The sequence below is a fragment of the Schistocerca serialis genome, chromosome 5, assembly GCF_023864345.2.
Source record: "Schistocerca serialis cubense isolate TAMUIC-IGC-003099 chromosome 5, iqSchSeri2.2, whole genome shotgun sequence".
Classification (NCBI taxonomy): Eukaryota; Metazoa; Arthropoda; class Insecta; order Orthoptera; family Acrididae; genus Schistocerca; species Schistocerca serialis.
This window is the reverse complement of record NC_064642.1, coordinates 378,689,301-378,707,700: the sequence shown is the minus strand read 5'-3', so window position 1 is coordinate 378,707,700 and position 18,400 is coordinate 378,689,301. Positions and strand designations below refer to the sequence as shown.

General features: G+C 40.7%; 1 pseudogene; it reads left to right on the top strand.

The window, feature by feature from the left end:
• The first annotated feature begins 11,075 nt into the window (after nt 1–11,075).
• On the top strand, nt 11,076–11,193 carry LOC126482924 (5S ribosomal RNA; annotated as a pseudogene).
• The last annotated feature ends 7,207 nt before the right edge of the window (nt 11,194–18,400 follow it).

Here is an 18,400-nt window from a genome sequence, read left to right as displayed (position 1 = left end):
TTTCACCTCGATAATGGTGAATATTGTAAAAGGGACACTACATGCTAGATCAAGATTGACATTCAGGGGCCAGTGAAAAACCCTCCACTTGTGACTTAATATTCCGAAAGTACATTCAATAAACCTTCGGGCTCGGGTAAGTCGGTAATTGAAAAACTTCTTTTTCTGAGTCATATTTTTTCGCGCATACGGCCTTAACACATGTTGTGAAGGCGAAGCCTTCGTCTACCACAAGAACATATGGCACTGGAGAGTCGTCCGTACCTGGCAGCGGCTTTGTGGGGGTAACACAAATTTTCCTTTTCCCATTTCCCCGCAAAAGACGCTGTTTTTAAATGTATTTGAATCACAGTTCCTTCCGTATCCTCCTACATCAATGGACGTGAAACAATAGTTAGTGTCATAGATGACCATAAGAATAATGGAGAAATAATTCTTGTAATTGAAGAAAAGTGATCCACTTTTCATAGGTTTTACTAGACGAATATGTTTTCCATCCAGGGCTCCGATGCAATGAGGAAAATTGGCGACATTTTGGAAACCATGGCTACTTTCGTTCCATTTGTCTGTTGAGGACTCTAAGGCATGCGTTCTTCTCTTAACGTAGTCCAAATAGTGGTGCTCACCTGCCTCGTAATCTGTCTAGCTGTTGGTGCACCCATTAAATAAGAGTAAGGCAGATCTGTAAATGTGTTTCTGCTTCCAAGATACCTGCAATGTTTAAAGCATATATTTGATACTTATGTATATTCACAAAGGAAAATAGACTTAATTCTAGGTATTAAGTCGGCTACGCTGACATAAAACCTTAGATGTATTCCTTCTTAAAATAATACATATACGCGTCCTCAGTAATAAAAGACTTATCGGCCTTGTTATTTCAGTTGACAAGGTCCAGACGAGATGGAAAACTGCACGGGATGCCTATTATAAAAGCCTCAGTAGAATAAATCAAACAAGGTCCGGATCAGCAGCAACTAAGAGACCAAAATACATCTACCATGAGCAGTTACAATCTCTTGACCGTCTCCGAGATGCACCAACAGAGAGTAACTTTAACTCAGTATCGGTCGTGCAAGATAATCTGTCTAACAACAATGCACTCCCAGAAAGCAGTGGAGCCGAACCCTCTGAAGAACAAACCGATGATGTCCGACTGAATGTCAACACCGAAAAACAATTCTTCAAAAGGAAGAGCCCTATCAAGAACACGACATTTGAAGATAATTAATTTAGGAGGTTTAAGTAGTTCTATGTTCTAGGGGACTAGCGACCTCAGAAGTTAAGTCCCATAGTGCTCAGAGCCATTTGAACCATCTGAACCTACGCCCCACCTTCAATATCCCAACAGCATCCTAACCAATCAATGCAGTACCGCGAGGATCCGTCCGTACCGACACAAGTTGCGACTCCCCATCCCCCTCCAGCCCAATCAACCTCATCATAATCTTGGGAGATGTTATAAAAATTATAGAAATTCAGTAGTAATACTGTTGTTGTTGTTGTGGTCTTCAGTCCTGTGGCTGGTTTGATGCAGCTCTCCATGCTACTCTATCCTGCGCAAGCTTCTTCATCTCCCAGTACCTACTGCAACCTACATCCATCTGAATCTGCTTGGTGTATTCATCTCTTGGTCTCCCTCTACGATTTTTACCCTCCACGCTGCCCTCCAATACTAAATTGGTGATCCCTTGATGCCTCAGAATATGTCCCACCAACCGATCCCTTCTTCTAGTCCAGTTGTGCCACAAACTTCTTTTCTCCCCAATCCTATTCAACACCTCCTCATTAGATACGTGATCTATCCAACTAATCTTCAGCATTCTTCTGTAGCACCACATTTCGAAAGCTTCTATTCTCTTCTTGTCCAAACTATTTATCGTCCATGTTTCACTTCCATACATGGCTACACTCCATACAAATACTTTCAGAAACGACTTCCTGACACTTAAATCTATACTCGATGTTAACAAACTTCTCTTCTTCAGAAACGCTTTCCTTGCCATTGCCTGTCTACATTTTATATCCTCTCTACTTCGACCATCATCAGTTATTTTGCTCCCCAAATAGCAAAACTCCTTTACTACTTTAAGTGTCTCACTTCCTAATCTAATACCCTCAACATCACCCGACTTATTCGACTACATTCCATTATACTCGTTTTGCTTTTGTTGATGTTCATCTCATATCCTCCCTTCAAGACACGATCCATTCTGTTCAACTGCTCTTCCAAGTCCCTTGCTGTCTCTGACAGAATTACAATGTCATCGGCGAACCTCTAAGTTTTTATTTTTTCTCTGTGGATGTTAATACCTACTCCGAATTTTTCTTTTGTTTCCTTCACTGGTTGCTCAATATACAGATTGATTAACATCGGGGAGAGGCTACAACCCTGTCTCACTCCCTTCCCAACCGCTGCTTCCCTTTCATGCCCTCAACTCTTATAACTGCCATTTGATTTCTATACACATTGAACGAGGGCTATCCACAAAGTACATTAGGTTTTGGAATTAAAAATAAATAAAGTATTGGAATTGTTTTTATTATATACAAATGAAAGCCACACTTAAATACTACTTTTCTACATAGTTGCCATTTAAATTAAGCCACTTATCGTAGCGATGGACGAGCTTGGAAATTCCTTCGTCGTAAAATTCGGACGCCTGCGCCTTCAACCACGTGGTTATCTCTTCTTGAAGCTGTGTGTCGTCATCAAAACGCTGCATAGCCAACCACTTCTTCATTGCTGGGAATAAGTCGAAGTCGCTCGGTGCCAGGTCGGGACTGTACGGCGGATGAGGAAACAACTCCCACTTAAAAGAGTCGAGAACTTCACGAGTGGCATTTGCCGTGTGGGCCCGGGCGTTGTCGTGAGTCAGCAAGATCTTTGAGCCCAACTTTCCCCTGCGATTGTTTTGTATTGCTCTTCTGAGGTTGTGCAGAGTTTGGCAACACCTTCGAGAGTTTATTGTAGTGCTTCTTTCCAGGAAATCCACCAAAATCACACCTTTTCTGTCCCAAAAGACAGTCGCCACGTGGTTGAAGGTGCAGACGGCTGAATTTTACGACGAAGGAATTTCCAAGCTTGTCCATCGCTACGATAAGTGCCTTAATTTAAATGGCAACTATGTAGAAAAGTAGTATTTAAGTGTGGCTTTCATCTCTATATAATAAAAAAATTTCCAATACTTTATTTATTTTTAATTCCAAAACGTTATGTACTTTGTGGATAGCCCTCGTAAATAGCCTTTCGTTCCCTGTATTTTACCCCTGCCACCTTCAGAATTTGAAAGAGAGTATTCCAGTCAACATTGTCAAAAGCTTTCTCTAAGTCTACAAATGATAGGAACGTAGGTTTGCCTTTCCTTAATGTAACTTCTAAGATAAGCCGTAGGGTCAGTATTGCCTCACGTGTTCCAATATTTCTACGGAATCCAAACTGATCTTCCCCAAAGCCGGCTTCTACTAGTTTTTCCATTCGTCTGTAAAGAATTCGCGTTAGTATTTTGCAGCCGTGACTTATTAAACTGATAGTTCGGTAATTTTCATATCTGTCAACACCTGTTTTCTTTGGGATTGGAATTATTATATTCTTTTTGAGGTCTGAAGGTATTTCGCCTGTCTCATACATCTTGCTCACCAGATGGTAGAGTTTTGTCAGGACTGGTTCTCCCAAGGCTGTCAGAAGTTCTAATGGAATGTTGTCTACTCCCGGGGCCTATTTCGACCCAGATCTTTCAGTGCTCTATCAAACTTTTCATGCAGTACCGTATCTCCCATTTCATCTTCATCTACATCCTCTTCCATTTCCATAATATTGTCCTCAAGTACATCACCCTTGTATAGACCCTCTATATACTCCTTCCACCTTTCTGCTTTCCCTTCTTTGCTTAGAACTGGGTTTCCATCTGAGCTCTTGATATTCATACAAGTGGTTCTCTTTTCTCCAAAAGGTCTCTTTAATTTTCCTGTAGGCGGTATCTATCTTACCCCTAGTGAGATAAGCCTCTACATCCTTACATTTATCCTCTAGCCATCCCTGCTTAGTCATTTTGCACTTCCTGTCGATCACATTTTTGAGACGTTTGTATTCCTTTTTGTCGGCTTCATTTACTGCATTTTTATATTTTCTCCTTACATCAATTAAATTCAATATTTCTTCTGTTACCCAAGGGTTTATACTAGCCCTCGTCTTTTTACCTACTTGATTCTCTGCTGCCTTCACTACTTCATCCCTCAAAGCTACCCATTCTTCTTCTACTGTATTGCTTTCCCCCTTTCCTGCCATTAGTTCCCTTACGCTCTCCCTGAAACTCTGTACAACCTCTGGTTTGGTCAGTTTATCCAGGTCCCATCTCCTTAAATTCCCACCTTTTTAATATTAATAATACTACTATACAAATGTAAAATTGTCTATTGCCAAACGAATGTAATACATTGTAGTAGCAAAGTTTTGAATGATTAAATATATTATTAAAATTAATCGTAATCCGTATACATATTCATATTCTTACCTTAAGGTCACTGCTATTCGTTCTGTCGGAGTAATAGGTATCCTTTTGAGACTTCCAAGTGTCAGGTAGTCTTGTATTTTACCGACAAACACGCCAAAGTAACGAATAGACATACGAAAATATGTATTAAATTTGTCTTCGTCTTTACGCAATTCGGAGAATACAGTGTGACGAACGCTCCTTTCGTACATCTTTGTTCCACCGTAGGATGCACCCAAAACCGTCTCTCGAGCGTGGAATTTCTCTTTTTGTGTATCATGTAGGCTGAAATGACTTTTACTTGCAGTGAGCTCATCTCTATACATTCGATCAAACAGAACGATGTGTTACACCACAGATGAGATGCAGCCCAGTGCAAGGAAGACCGCGCTCACTCGACTACACGGAACAGCGCGCATCCGCCCGACTGTGTGAAACATCACGCGGAACGCGGAGCGCGGACCATCCGCGTAAGTGTACAACGGGCCTAACCGGGTGGGTACCTGTAGGGTACTATGTGACTATCAAAGAGAAATACGTAAATTTGTCAGAGATACTTGAAGCTATTAAGTGTAAGGAAGAAAACTGGAAAATATGTGGTGATCATAAGGTGATTGGTTTACTAACTAGTCTCCAAAGTGGTTTCAGAAAATATTGCTGTTTCCTTTGTCTTTGGGACAGCCGTGCAACAGGTAAACGTTATACAGTTAAACAGTGCCCACAAGAGAAATTGGCTCCAGGGAGAGAAAACGTGAAATATGTAGCTTTGGTGGATTCTCAAAATGTTTTCCTTCCTCCACTGCAAATTAAGCTCGGCCATATGAATAATTTTGTCAAGGGAATCGACGCAAATGCTAATGGTTTCAAGTATCTACGTGAAGTGTTCCCTGAATTAAGTGACGCCAAATTTAAGCAAGGAATTTTTATTGGGCCACAAATTAGGAACTTAATGCATGATAGAACTTCGAAGAAAAATTAAGTGAGTTACAAATTGCTGCCTTTTAAGAATGTCGTTGAGGGTTTCCTAGGGAGTACAAGAGTAGAAAACAGTGACATATTAGTGGGAACTCTTTTAGAGAACTATAAAAATCTTGGACGCAGAATGTCACTAAAAATACACTTCCTTCATTCTCATTTAGATTTCTTCTCTACCAATTTGGGAGCGGTTAGTCTCGAACATGGATAAAAGTTCCATCAGAAAATTTTGCGAATGGAAAGTCGTTATAAAGGTAGATGGAACCCTTCAATTTTGAGTGACTACTGTTGGTTTTTGAAGCGTGAAGGATATATATCCCCCAGAGTTGTCATCAAAAAGGCTCAACCCTCCACCATCAACATCATCATCGACAAATGAATGATGCCGTTTTTCCTGTAAAAATGTACATTAGACCCAGGAAACTAGAGTAAGATAGTTTTATTGCATGAAGTATGTTATATATTGCCTAAATTTAGTGTTTACCGCCTTAGTCTCTGTTTTTAGATATAGGCATTCAAAAACCTCCGTAACAAAAAATTGGAGGGTGAAGGCGAAAATCTAACTGCATTTTCAGATTCAGCAAGTCGAAATTAGTTAGGTCCACCATTTTTTATGTCTGAACCTCAATAAAAGTTTTTTTGTTGTTGTATAGTGTTATATAAACGTTCGGGCACTACCGATTCCAGTCTCCATTATGTTGCAGTTTCTGTGGTAGGGCATTGTGATTTAGTTGCTGATTAGTAGGCAAAGTCCTGTTTTTGTTTTGAATTGCTTGTGGCAGCACTTGCCACAGGCATGTATTGTTATTGTTATTGTATTGTGGTAGTGGACCAGTGTTTTGGTGCGCGTTTCCTTAATTATTGTTACAGTTTTGCTGTTGGTTGTGTCTTGACTAATAGATGTTTTTGTTCATATTCCAGTTCCAGTTGTTTCCGTTCCTGTCGTTACCATTAATGCTTCGGCACCGCTTTTTTGGGTTACCGCCTGTCGTGTACGTGATGTTATGATTACCATTTATGTTAGAACGCATCTGCTGATTTTGTTAGGTAAACTGGTTAGCGAAAGCAGCCTGTGGATTCTGTTGCGCTACGCAAGCGAACGCAGCTGGCGCGCCCGGATTATGTTGACTAAACTGTGTGCTCTGCATACCACTCACGTAAACATTGTGGTTGCTGGTATTGCCGCCCGCCCCGTTGATGTCCACGTAGCACATCAACTTTATCCAGTACTGTCATAAAATATTCCGCATCGTTATAGGAAAGATGAGGTAGTTTCTATTTTATATCAAAGAGGTAGTCTAGAGCTTTTACTGCGCGGAATATATCACGCGTAGCGATGGATTAGTCTAGAAAATGCGTCATATTTAGATATTTCTCAAAATATCTTCGTAAATTACCGTATTTGGCACTGAAGCTTTCTTGGCCAAAATTTGGCTAGAAAGCTTTTTCTAATTGATCGTAAGTTACGCATCTGTCGGATTCGTCGTATGCCCAGACAGCTGCGTCCACCTGGATGTAGCCTTCTACATATGAAATTCTTTTCCGGTCACTCCATAATATAGGGAACGCGTTTCTGAATGTTTTGAGAAAAATCACAAGGTGTACACTATGTTTTTCCGAAATAAACGGTTGAAATTGGCGACCTTTGATTAGCCTTTCTTCCTCTTTAGCACTGTAATACCTGTTTCCATCACTGTAATTATTGTAATGTTCACCTGCTGACTGCAAGGGAAGATATTGTCCATTGATATCACAGTTGCCATTTGGCGATACGTACGCTGGTGTAGTTTGTTGACAATGTGGTGTGTATGGAGTATAAATGGGGTACGTGTCATACCCGTATCGATTTCTATTTCCAAATTTGTGTATTTTGACTGTCACCATTAGTACAGCCTGGTTGCAGATAGCCTTTAAATTGTTTTCGCTGTGCTGCGCTACTTAGTACTGCATCAGCTATGATCTGTTTGATTTCACTTGACTCGCAACAGCATCGCACGTGGCGTTTAACTGTTAGACTTCACTCTGAATGTTGATTACGTTCCAGGTGGTTTTTCTCTGTTTTAACCTTAGTTAGGAAATTTTTTTATCAAGTTGAGTCACTTGTCCACTCGGTGTTGAGTTTATTTTGTCTATATTTTTGCATAAAGTGTCGTTACTGATTTCTAGTGCTATCAAATCGGTCTTAAACTCGTCATGTCCCGTTTTTAGTTATATACTTTTGTATGTCTGCTCGCAGTGCACTCATATGATTTTGTATATTTTTGGACATACGATTTTTCATTGATGTCATACAAGTGTCATTGTCTATCTTATTTTCTGTCATTTGTTGGATTATAATATTAAGCATATTAACAATATTTCCCGATTCAACTGTCATGGCCCCGCACACCATTTGACATGACGTCACGGTTAAGAATTAGTTCAGAACGGGATTTTAATATTTGGCTAATGGTCGGGAACTTAACAAAATTACCGTTACTAGGCACTTCAACTGTTGATTGCTCATTAATGTCCGTGGCAACATTAGTGTTAATGTCAATATGCTGTTCGATATCCGTGTCACATTCTGTTTCTGTTTGATGTATATCGTACTCCTTTGTAGCGAACTGTTTACCTTGCTAGACGTAATGTCTTGTGAAAGGAAAAATCTTTAAAACTCGTGAGAAATTAAATTCGTAAAAATTAATTTCGTAAAATTCAGTATAGCAACTACGATGGTTTTACTGAGGAAGAATAGCAGCTGACAGGGAAATATTTAACTGTAATGGCTGCTTGCCACATTGCGTTATACAAGAGATAATTCAGCAATTTTGTAAAGTAGTGTACGTCTATTCTTGTCGTTGACTGTCCGGCAACATAATTTGCAACTTGCGATATTGAGCAAAAGTGATTGCTACAATTTCGGAATACATTTCCTTTACGTATATGATCATAAATTTTTTTGTCATTAGACTACCGGTTTCGGTCTATAATGACCATCTTCATATGTGTTTTATAAAAACATGTCCTAATGTACTGCAGCCATAGTGGCTCATCGTCTATGGCTGCAGTACATTAGGACATGTTTTTATAAAACACATCTGAAGATGGTCATTATAGACCGAAACCGGTAGTCTGATGACAAAAAAAATTATGACCATATAGGTAAAGCAAAGGAAATTTATTCTGTATTCGGGTCCCTGTTTTATTCGTGACCATCTCGCAGCTTGAGACAATTTCGGAAAATATTTTATGGAAGCTACAGAGCAAACTACAATTATGGAATGCTCTTGGACTAGCATGCTAAAGTATGAATGTGGTATCTTACCTTAGATCCTATTTTTCAGTGCAGATTCCGGGTTTCATCACAGTTTCCTTTAAATTTATCTCGAGTTTGGTTGTTAAAAAATTTTAATGGTAATGGCTCCTCATGTATGTTCGCATCGTCCATGCAACAAAGAAACACAATATAGTATACACAATAATAGGTCCAGACACGAAGTCACCAGTTTAAATTTTCTTTTATTATTAACTCTGACGGAATCGTGCATGGATAAATGCTAGGGAGAGAGCCAAGGTATTGAAATAATTAAGCAAATTCTTAAAAAAATAATGTTCGTAAATACACTCCTGGAAACTTAAATAAGAACACCGTGAATTCATTGTCCCAGGAAGGGGAAACTTTATTGACACATTCCTGGGGTCAGATACATCACATGATCACACTGACAGAACCACAGGCACATAGACACAGGCAACAGAGCATGCACAATGTCGGCACTAGTACAGTGTATATCCACCTTTCGCAGCAATGAAGGCTGCTATTCTCCCATGGAGACGATCGTAGAGATGCTGGATGTAGTCCTGTGGAACGACTTGCCATGCCATTTCCACCTGGCGCCTCAGTTGGACCAGCGTTCGTGCTGGACGTGCAGACCGCGTGAGACGACGCTTCATCCAGTCCCAAACATGCTCAATGGGGGACAGATCCGGAGATCTTGCTGGCCAGGGTAGTTGACTTACACCTTCTAGAGCACGTTGGGTGGCACGGGATACATGCGGACGTGCATTGTCCTGTTGGAACAGTAAGTTCCCTTGCCGGTCTAGGAATGGTAGAACGATGGGTTCGATGACGGTTTGGATGTACCGTGCACTATTCAGTGTGCGCTCGACGATCACCAGTGGTGTACGGCCAGTGTAGGAGATCGCTCCCCACACCATGATGCCGGGTGTTGGCTCTGTGTGCCTCGGTCGTATGCAGTCCTGATTGTGGCGCTCACCTGCACGGCGCCAAACACGCATACGACCATCATTGGCACCAAGGCAGAAGCGACTCTAATCGCTGAACACGACACGTCTCCATTCGTCCCTCCATTCACGCCTGTCGCGACACCACTGGAGGCAGGCTGCACGATGTTGGGGCGTGAGCGGAAGACGGCCTAACGGTGTGCGGGACCGTAGCCCAGCTTCATGGAGACGGTTGCGAATGGTCCTCGCCGATACCCCAGGAGCAACAGTGTCCCTAATTTGCTGGGAAGTGGCGGTGCGGTCCCCTACGGCACTGCGTAGGATCCTACGGTCTTGGCGTGCATCCGTGCGTCGCTGCGGTCCGGTCCCTGGTCGACGGGCACGTGCACCTTCCGCCGACCACTGGCGACAACATCGATGTACTGTGGAGACCTCACGCCCCACGTGTTGAGCAATTCGGCGGTACGTCCACCCGGCCTCCCGCATGCCCACTATACGCCCTCGCTCAAAGTCCGTCAACTGCACATACGGTTCACGTCCACGCTGTCGCGGCATGCTACCAGTGTTAAAGACTGCGATGGAGCTCTGTATGCCACGGCAAACTGGCTGACACTGACGGCGGCGGTGCACAAATGCTGCGCAGCTAGCGCCATTCGACGGCCAACACCGCGGTTCCTGGTGTGTCCGCTGTGCCGTGCGTGTGATCATTGCTTGTACAGCCCTCTCGCAGTGTCCGGAGCAAGTATGGTGGGTCTGACACACCGGTGTCAATGTGTTCTTTCTTCCATTTCCAGGAGTGTACTTGACGCGCTTGACAATGGCTTTCTTTGTAAGGCACGTTCTGGTTCTTTTACTCGGTCGTCGATATCTTTTCAAATAAAAATTCAAATAAAAACTTCTTATATCGGACAAAAAAAAAACATTTACGCACTGAACAAATAATCGTACTGGACTATTTATGTGCATTTAATGAACACGGACCTTTCGCCATGTGAAGATGCAGTATAGCTGAGGATGACTTTTAACATAAAATGAAACAAATATTAATTAATATCACTATATTCAATTATCACGCAGAAGCAATAAATTTACAATGAGACTTACATTAAATGCAACAACATTCCAGTGGGCCCAGTATGGCGGAGCCTCTACCAAAGTATAAATGATAATGGGAGCGTGCCGTATAAATGTGCCGCAACGCAGAAAAGCGTATGTCTTGGCTCGCTTCTAAAACAAAAAGGTGCCGTCTCCTTCATAAAAATAATTGAGGGATGTAATTCTACATTTGTTTCTGTGTTTGAATCCTACGGTCAATACAACCATTCATAGTACGTAATTTTTAATTAATACTTCATTTATTTACTTATTACGTTTCAAACAGGCAACGGCCTTGCCGCAGTGGATACACCGGTTCCCGTTGGATCACCGAAGTTCAGCGCTGTCGGGCGTGGTCAGCACTCGGATGGGTGACCATCCAGGCCGCCATGCGCTGTTGCTATTTTTCGGGGTGCACGTGATGGCAATTGAGGAGCTACTCGACCAAATAGTAGCGGCTACGGTTGAGAATACCATCATAACGACCGGCAGAGCGGCGTGCTGACCCCACAACCCTCCTATCCGCATTCTCCACTAAGGATGACACGGCGATGGGATGGTTCCGGTAGGCCACTCATGGCCTGAAGGCGGAGTGATTTTTGTGCTTACGTTTCAAATATTTAGTATGTAAGTAACGCTCTTCCCGCAGATATGCCTTCAAACTTAGTAGTTTGATATAATGAATCATAAGCACATGACAGTCTGTACAACACATTTCAGAACCAACCGGCAGTCTATACCATTGCATTCGTATCTCCAGATGTTGCTGTGGCTCGCTGACTCTAAACGCCATTCTACGCCACTTATTTAATTTCTTTTTATTTGAGACTTGCTGCCATTGAGCCCTTTATTAGAAAGAACACTAATTATTTTACTATTTAAACATTACTTAGGAGTCGATTTTAATAATTGCTCCTAGATAATTCTCATGGATATTCTGATAACATACAGACAAAAACAGAAATAAAAAATGAAAACTATGTGAACAAGAAAACCATCTATTTCACTTCCCCCACTGTGAATACATGTTGTTTCTGATGAGTTACAGACGTGTGGTTACACCTTTCATATTTCAGGCATCTGTCAATTTTCGCGTTGCTTGCGCTGTATTTTTGAAGCGCACGTTTGCTAGCCTGCTCGGGAAACTCTTCGGCTGTGGAAATGTGTTTCTGCAGCGAGGATGATTAGAACTTGGTTATGTTGTAGATTAAGTCTGGCAACCCTCTGGTAGTCGAGATACTTACTGCAGTGACCTCGGGCATGGATGTGTGTGATGTCCTTAGGTTAGTTATGTTTAAGTAGTTCTAAGTTCTAGGGGACTGATTACCTCAGAAGTTAAGTCCAATAGTGCTCAGAGCCATTTGAACTATTTCAACTTACTGCAGTGGCAAAGAATTATCATGCTAAATTTCCTCGATATTGTCAATATATTTCAGCTAAATAGTGTGAACGATTTTCACTTATGGTGTGTCATCTAACGATCAAATGTATGTCTTTGTCCAGGAAGGTCATTCCACGCAGAAGTTACAACTAGCCATCACTAGAACTATGAGGGAGCAATGAGCGCTGCAGTAGATCGCTAGGTCAATGCAAATGACGTCGTCCACTGAAGCCGAAAATGGGTTGTTTCTAGGTTCCAAACTTACAGGAAACTACAACATTTTAACTCCTACGTGACAGAGCAACAGTCATGCGGCTCGTTGAATGTGGCAAATATTTCATGTTTAAAATATCCTATATGACACGAGAAAGCTATTATTCGACATTATTTCTTCGATAACACTCACCCCGCACAGTTGTTCCAGTTTCCCGCCTTCCCTTTCCTGTCAAATCCAAAATCCCCACAAACGTATGCACTAATCTCCTTTTCCTGGTAAAATTTAGCACACACTGGTGGATTACATATATAGTAATCCTATCCTCCGTTAATCATAAGAATAAACCTGACATAAACAAACACAAACGCGATGATTGTTCAGAAGCCGTAGCACACGTACAGTGTTGTTGTTACACTTCTGGAAGTACGTCGTGCTTATGTATGAGATGTCTTATTACTAAGTCACGTTAAATGAAACTTTAAGATATTCAAATATATTGACAGCCATCAACGTATTTCTTAATCACGTTTTAGCTACGTAGCTATTATCTCAATAGTCGTGTACAGTCACAGCCTCTGCACTGTTGTGCTCTGACTGTCGCACTGTTAATACGCAGTATGAAAATGGCTGAGGCTACTTAATGTTCCGTAGTGAAATATTATTATTAAAATTACTTTGTCAGAGCTGCAATCAGTATGTGTTAGACGGTCTGGCGATGGTTTCAAGGGCATGGAAGCTGACGTGCCGTGTAGTGGAGGCAGCATTATTTAGAAAGGATTTTGTAATAATATATTTGTTGAAAAACACTAATATTTTTTGATGAAAAACACTAAGTTGAATTTTATTAATGGAGGAATCAAGGAAGCCAACCTGTAATGCAATCCCGTTTTTTTTATATTTGTAATTGTGTAGTTTCTTATCGTTAGAACACTGCGTATGGTTGAAGTCTGGTGTAGAAATTTTGTAATGCAATATATTGTTTTGTCTTATAATAGAAACAAGTGTCAAGGAAAGTAACTGAACACAGGAAATGAAGCTTAGTTTTACTTGGAGTATTGTCCTCATTTATCATTCATTAAGTTTAGTTCCTCATTTTTCATTCTCTACTTTTATGAAAGTGTTTTGCATACTCGCATTGCACATCGCGAGTTGTGCGCTGCAGAAGAATTTTTATGAAAAAGTGATAAGATACCGTCTTGCATTGCACATCGCAAGTACGGTAAATGGAATTTGATTTTTGACAGTCTCATCATTATCTTAATAGTAACATGATGCAGAATAGACAAGCTTGCCTTGAACAAAGCTACGCTAACAAATGTATTTATCAAAATTCATGTCCGCTGTGAGGTACAGTGATTGTCGGAATGTATTTGTCAAAATATCAATTCAGGGATTTCATATGAGTAAAAGATTACATGAAAGTGCTGTCTTCAGGCCCAATCCAGGGAGGGCGGGGGAGGGGGGGGGGAGACAGGTGGGGGATGTGCCCCGGGTGGCAATTTCAGGGGGCGCCAAAATCTTGTTTTTGAAGGAGAAAACCTTGTTTCATAAAGCACATTAGCATACTGCGCGCGTTGTTCTATCGATTATTCATATGATTTTGAAACGTATCCTAGTTAGTTTTTGAACATTTTAGGACACATTCTAAGTTGATTTCTCAACGAATCATAAGTTGTTTTTTGAATGTTTCTATAGTGTACCGAATGTCTCTGCCAGGAGAATCTCCGTCGCGTCTAGAAATAAAAAAACTTTGAGGAAAGGGGACGGGGCTATACGAGCTGAGCCGAATAAACCCAAATGAGTCAATGCCAATCGCTGTTTGTTTATGTGGTAGACTGGGTGTGCGAATAATCAGCATTGTTATCATTATTAGAGAAATCTACCGATTCAGACTAACAGAGTTCAAGTTAATGACTAACAGGAATTACAGGTAAAGAAGATTACATATTACTTTCTCGGTGTATCCAAGAAGGTGAAATTTTGACAGAAAATTTTTGCCAGATCGCTACACTACCGATTGTATACTTGCCAGTTAGCAGCCGCTTTAAGTTCTATTTTCGGAATACTGCGGAAAACGCATTGCACGAACATGTGATAAGGCCTAATCGGAGAATAAACGCAGGATAACTGAAATTGTGATCTAGCAGGTTTAGTGACGTTAACTGGAGAATAAGTTCTGACAAAAGTGGAAATGGTTACAGAATTAGTGATGCCATAATCGTTAATACGAGGAAGGAGAAGAAAGCGGGGACATCACACAAATTACATGGAAGAATATGACGTTCCAAATTTATATAAAAATTTCGTACCACTACTTTTCCATCTGATGCTTGTGAAACTGGAACGTGTGAATGAAATGAGAAATTATATTTCCTAACATAAAACTTTTTGATTGTAGTAGGTGTGTCGTGTTATTTATGTAAATGAATTACATAAAAACGACCCTTTGTGGCAAGACAATGTCGCTTATTTAGCGTTTCTTACAATAGCTGCAGTGTGAGAAAGGCCTGTTTCGTTTTATCTAGCAGACAGTGAAACAATAGACGTAATCAAATCGAGAAATCACACGTCTTGGGTACTATTCTGATTGACAGCTTTTCCAGTATTAGATAACCACATTTTGATTTTTCATGTAGCTAAACGTTTAACAATCTTTGATGAGGTAATAGATTCTTTCACAGAAAGGAAAGCACTCTGTGTGAAGCAGTAGCAAGATTAGAGAGAGACGGAAAAAAAAGATGCTGGGACCTAAGGATTGTTTTGCTTGTCTCTCGTCTTTACTGGTTTTATGTTTCCTATACTTAATCTTATGTCACATAAAAGAAAAAGTTATTAGCTAATATGTAATAAAGAATGCAAATTTTCCGAAGAGTTTTTATTCTCCCAGTTACAAATAATCCCACCAAGTATTAATTGTGAATTTTTTTTAAGGGGGGATAGGATGTCAAACCGGCCGACTGGGAATAGCAGAGGCACCAGAGAATATTTTAATTTTTGGTGTTCTGAATATAGATTTGATGGCTTCTATTATAAAATATAGACGTTTGAAACCCATAGAAAGAAATAGAGTGGCCTGCGACAGAAGAATACTGTGTGAAGAGGCGTGTCACCACACTTCGGTACACTTAAGGCAGAATAACGTGTCTTAAATTTCCTCGAACGTATCTGTTTTATGTATCAAATTCTGCATAAAGATGTGCACCACGAAATTTTTGAAATTTTTTTATATTTCTGTTGTCCTATCTCAAACGTTCGAAGGTGAGGGGGGGCGGCTACCATGTTTTTGCCCCCGTCCGAAAATATCGAAGTTACGGGACTGGCTATCTTGCAAGTTTTCAAGCAGTTTATCATAAAGTCAGATGCGTTAATTTATAAGTTAATTTTTTGGTGCGATTAGAATAACAATTCCGGTACAGTGATTGTGTCCTAGGAAAAAGATAAAGATCAGCTATATTCATGACCACATTTTAATTTAAAGCATTTTGCTTTGCAGTCAGATAGCATATGTAAATACTGTTGAAAACGGATTGCTCTCTCGCAGGGGAATTGTTTGAACTACTGGCTAGCCTGTATTTTCCACCGTGTAACATGTGCCTCACATACTTTCGTTCAAAATTTAACACAATTCTGTTGCCCTGCACCGATATTTACACATTTCGATACTCGGAGTAAGCTTTATACATTTATCAGATACCAGCCACTTGCAAACATGAGTTTAGAAGCTTTTAACAGTAGCGTTTCACCTGTCACCCTTTTCGCCGCGATGCGTGTTTAAAAGGTAGTCTACTAATTTTTGCAGTCAGACAGAGTTTTGTTCGGCAACCACAAATTAAAATTTCAATTGCAGACTTCGACATAGCAATTATTTTCAAGATTAGTGAGGCAACAATTGATGTGAATCTACGCTGTATGCCATTACAGCAGCCGGCAACTGTGGCCGAGCCCTTCTAGGCGCTTCAGTCTGGAAGCGCGCTGCTGTTACGGTCGCAGGTTCGAATCCTGCCTCGTGCATGGATGTGTGTGATGTCCTTAGGTTAGCTAGATTTAAGTAGTTCTAAGTCTAGGGGACTAATGACCTCAGATGTTAAGTCCCGGCCGAGCGCTTCTAGGCGCTTCAGTCTGGAAGCGCGCTGCTGTTACGGTCGCAGGTTCGAATCCTGCCTCGTGCATGGATGTGTGTGATGTCCTTAGGTTAGCAAGATTTAAGTAGTTCTAAGTCTAGGGGACTGATGACCTCAGATGTTAAGTCCCATAGTGCTTGGAGCCATTTGAATCATTTTTCTGAGTCATTACAGCAACAGTTTGTTTTGGGTATTTATTGGCAGACAAATTTTCTGTATAACAGTTCAGGTTTGCTGGTGCAGGAATAGAACTTTTGTGTATTTTCTGCAGTCTTGAATACCGATTTGTCACAAATATTTTACAGACTGCAATGCAAGTAAGATCCTTTCATTTTATGCATTTATGGTGTCATATTGCGCTTAGAATAACTAATTTTGCTATCGATTTTTGCTACTGCTAGTGATATACTGGCATTTTAAAGTATTCTTGTTTATTGAATCTTGAAGTGTTATATTCTGAGACGGAGAGTGACTTTCTTTGGTGTCTGGAAATTGTGTCCTTTACTGAAGTGTACATATTTGATTGCACAGTGATATTATTAGAAGTTTAGATTTGAATTTATACAGTGGATTCTATCAGTGATAATTGAGATATTTTTCTGTTTTCATTAACATTTATAAGAAGTCACTTTTAGTAGTTTGTAGTACTGATCGTCTGTGCGTGACAGTTTTCCCTTTTGTTTGCTGTCTTACTTTAATTGCATTGAAACGTCAAAATCTACCAGAGCTATGTCAAATGCCAGAGCTGCAGCTGATATAACTTTTGGAGTTCTGTAGACAAAGCAGGGACATTTCAACAGGAATCATCTCTCAATGTTGCTTCAACTCAGATAGTTAGAACAACGCACAACATGGAACGAGAAAGTGCAGCTGGGGATTATGCTTTGGAAAATGTGTGTTTAGGATGCAATTTGTCGCAAAAATCAGAGATTCAGGTTTTGCATCAACAACTGTCGACCACACAGCCAGTCTCTACTCCTTCCGGTAATAGTGCCAAAGATAAGGACAACGATGTTTTGCAAATAATATTTGCAGAGATTAAAAAAAGTTAAGGAAAACAGTTGTAAGGTATTATCGGAGCACGATAGAGAACCGGACAACAAATTTGAAGAACGTGACAGGAGACTGAACAGCAATCTAGAACAGAATAAAAAAATTAGAGAGGAAATTTTAGCAGATTTAAATGAGAAAACTACACATTTTAAGCAAGATGTACGTGAGGAGTTCAAACCTGTAATACATAATCCACAGGCAAGGGTCGAACAGATTGAAACGGCTGGAATGTCACAGTTAAAACAGCAGGATAGGCAGTTTGAGACCCAGATAAAAAGTCTTGTACAGCAGTATGCATCGCTCAAAGCTAATGAGACAGAATTTGCTAGCCAATAACAGTTAAATACAGTTAGCAAACAGGTAGACGAACTTTCTGTAACCGTCACTCAATCGACTAACAACGTAGACACAAAAATTCTGATGTTACACAGCCTTGTCCCTTTGCAGAGTCGGAAGAATATCTTTGGTTCACATGGCTCTAAGCACTATGGGATTTAACATCAGAGGTCATCAGTGCCCTAGACTTAGAACTACTTAAACCTAACTAACCTAAGTTCATCACACACATCCATGCCCGAGGCAGAATTCGAACCTGCGACCGCAGCAGCAGCGCGGTTCCGAACTGAAGAGTCTAAAACCGCTCTGCCACAGCGGCTGGCTAAGAATATCTTTCTCTTCAACGCTTCAAAAAGAGACAGATGACTGTTAATCAACAGATGACATTTCTTATTCGCGGCATATAGGTGAACTAATATTCTAACGCAGCGCAGATGTATCACACACTGCGGAAAATAATTTGCCCTCTCATCAGAATGATTCATTTGATCACAAACATCTT